Source organism: Buceros rhinoceros, unplaced genomic scaffold (genome assembly GCF_000710305.1).
Source record: "Buceros rhinoceros silvestris isolate BGI_N320 unplaced genomic scaffold, ASM71030v1 scaffold11175, whole genome shotgun sequence".
NCBI classification, from domain to species: Eukaryota; Metazoa; Chordata; class Aves; order Bucerotiformes; family Bucerotidae; genus Buceros; species Buceros rhinoceros.
The window spans coordinates 63,530-66,796 of NW_010413481.1; the positions used below are offsets into that span (position 1 = coordinate 63,530).

Consider the following 3,267-nt stretch of genomic DNA (forward strand, 5'->3'; position numbering starts at 1 on the left):
TTCCTGCTGGCGTGGCACAAGGAGGGGAATGCTAGCTTTTTTTCAAGATATCAAAAGAACTTACACATTACATACGCTTCTTTTAAAAGTTACGTTACACTTGAGCAATTTAATTAAGTGCTCCTCTGCCATTAAGAAATGGAGAATAGACAGAGTTTTAAAATTCTGAATGAAGGTACTTCCGTGGAGACCAACATACAGGAGCTTCAGCTAGGGCCAGTCTGTAGCAGAAGCGGATTCTTAAAAAGCTCCTTCCCACCTCATCCAAAAACCTCAGAACGCAGGTCTAGCTCACAAAAGAAACTGAACACAGGGGCATTTTGGGGGAGAACCTCAGCAGATTCACAAATTTAAGCATCTAAAAAAGAAAATTTCTAATTAGCCATTAAAAAAGAGTGGGGGGTGATTTCGCACTTTAGAGAACACAGCAAATTTCCTATTTACAACCTATGTTGATAATTTTCTAGATTAAATACTTCATAAAGTTTAGAGCTTTAGAAGAATGGTCACAACTTCAGCATTTGGGTTTATTAGAAAAACACAGTCCATTAAATCTTTCAAAATTCTGACGCGATGGTAATTATTGACTAAACACTTGTAACAAGTATCTATTTAGGTAGTACCACCAGTTTCGACAGCCGCCTGGCTGGCAGCACAAAGGGAGCATTCTGTCAGCGCGCTCAGTGTTCCCTGGAAGGACTGGAGGTCCATTAGGAAAAGAGGAATCTACTCAGCACTTTCAAAACAAGGACTCTTGTTTTCTCCCCCATTTTTATGCAGCTACTGAAAAGTGTGATAGTGGAGGTCTGGCCTGGCTTATATGGCTACTTTGTAATGAAATTAATTGCATCCCAGAAGCCTTTAAGAAACCCAAGATTGCGTTTTGATAACATTATTTTCTCTTTCACGTACCCAAAATACTTTAGGCAACTTAATTTAATAAGGAATTAGCATGGTGCCTTGTACATTTACCTATATTCCAGTTTCTGTCCAAATTCAGCGTGATAATGTTTTTACTCATAATTAGTGACTTAGCAAACGTCAAATGTTTTGCTAGAATATGGTGAATATTTTCAGACCAAGTCATTATATAAATGCGAAACTTCCATTTTCCTTTCTAAGAACAACACTGTATCATTTGCATTTTTACCCAGTTTTTAATCTATCAGTTTATACCAACAAATAAAAATACATTTTTTCTTAAAAACATGAAAGGGACAGAGCATCCAACACAGACTGTGGCCAGCAGCGAGCACTTGCAGGAAAAAAACTCATCCTGATTGCTGCACTTCTGGAAGAAAGGTCAGCTGAACAACCACAATAAGCCACAGAAAAACCAGAGGTAGAACAGACACTTTTTAAAGAACGGGTCATGTGTTTGCTAAGTTAAAGTTGCTTTGATTTAACTGATGTCACCCTGACCGTAGGACATAGGTAAGCCCTTAGGCCAAACAGAACAAAACCATCCAGAATGCAACATACCACCAGATCCAATTTTACAAGTCACATGGACCCACATTAGGAGTGGTAAAAGGAAGACTTGGATCCACCACCAAAAACACGAACAGAAAAGCAAATTCAGCACTTCACGCAACACAGTAACAGAAACTCGCTGACACAGGTCTGTTATCTCTGAGAGCAATGTGACAGAGGAGCAAATGGAAAATCAATCTTTAATAGGAAACATGGAACTGAGGTTTTGGAGGGCAGAAGAATGAGGGAGGAAAAGCAAACCTTCTAATATTCATTTGATACTCTAGTAATGCAAGTGCACAAGTTGACGCATTCTAGTTCTCACTAGGAGGGCAGGAATGAAATTTGTGGGATATACCAACATAACTGAAAAAAACCCAAAACACTGAAGGTACTACACAATGATAAAATTAAAAAAGGAAGTAGTCTTCAATTACAGAGTAGTACCTTGAGGTGATGGTACAGATCTGGCTTCCAACTGTACCTGCCTACACTGCCTCACATCCAGATCTTCCAGAGACCAAAACATTTCCAAACTCTTGCTCCAGCAGCTGGCCGGAGTTAGTGGGAGGGCACATGTATACCGAATGGCACACCTGTGCCCTCATCAAAAATTTGCTGAGACCAGGGAAAGATTCTCAGTGGTTTTACTGGGCTCTGAACCTGACCCCAGAGCATCCTACATCATCACTGAAATTACATTGGCATCCTTGCCCACAAACAGCTCTCTAGAAAGCCCCAAGGCCAGGTCAGTCACTATACCAAATGACTGTACTTTAAGTAGAAAAACGAGAAAGAAACTCATTCTGAGTTAAACTTTGCACAATGTCAGGGACAACATGTTACAAGACAATAGCAGAAGTTTCACTGACTTCAGGACAGTGAGAATTTCATACTTGTTTATCCTGTGGGAAGGACTACCCTCAGGTAAAATGAACAGAGCACAATTAAAACATAAGACATTCCCAACTTTAACTCTCTTTGTAGCCTCAGGCCTTCTATTAATGCTTATTCAGCAGAACAAGACAGGAAAGCAAACCAGACTCATCTTTACCAGCCATATCAAATTAACCAAGAACACACAGAAAGTCCAACAGAATGTATTATACAACAACAATAACATTTTTACTTTGTGAAGCTTCTTATAGCAGATGTTTCAAGCCAATACATTTCTTACATTAAGTTTGAAGAACAAATGTATCTGAATACAGTCAAAACCTATGCCACAGAGCACTGCAGAGAGCTAGATACTGTTCCACTACTTACCCATTTGGCTAAAGCTTCTTTGATAGTTGTTGCTTTTGCCTAAAAATGAAAAAACGGATTTAAATGAATACTCATTGCAAATTTGTAGTTGGCTTGTTCGCTGCAAACCTATCTCCTCTCCCTTCTCTCTTCCTATCCTGCTTGTCTACTCCCTTCTACCACTTTCCTGTATTACCTCCCTCCAGGTGAGGCTAAGAAGCTGGAATCCTTCAGTGTCCCTGAATTTTATTTTCTGGGGTACTTGGTAGCATTTTTAGAAGCAATCACTTGGCTTCACGCAAGGACATTATCTTCCTGATCTTACTCTGTTCCACATGAAGCAAAAGGGCTGGGACTCTGCTTCTAGCTTTGATGGTGAAATTCAATTCAATTCCAAGACAAAAAAAGTTACTGCACTGAAAAATGTGGTCTAATGCTCTTAAAACCCCTCACTTTCTAATATTGTGTATTAGCAATTTCTGGTCTGAAAGCAAGTCTGTGAGTGGACAGAATGATTCAACTTCAAATTCACTGAGGGACATCTTGCCA

The 3,267-nt window shown here is 39.5% G+C and overlaps 1 protein-coding gene across 1 annotated transcript in view; it reads right to left on the reverse strand.

The window, feature by feature from the left end:
• Positions 1–2,772, reverse strand: part of DNAL1 (dynein, axonemal, light chain 1) — an 11,649-nt gene extending 8,877 nt beyond the window's left edge. The window contains exon 1 of the mRNA XM_010136766.1: positions 2,740–2,772. The gene's annotated coding sequence lies outside the window, so the exon portion shown is untranslated. The remainder of the gene's footprint in view (positions 1–2,739) is intronic.
• Positions 2,773–3,267: the final 495 nt, after the last annotated feature.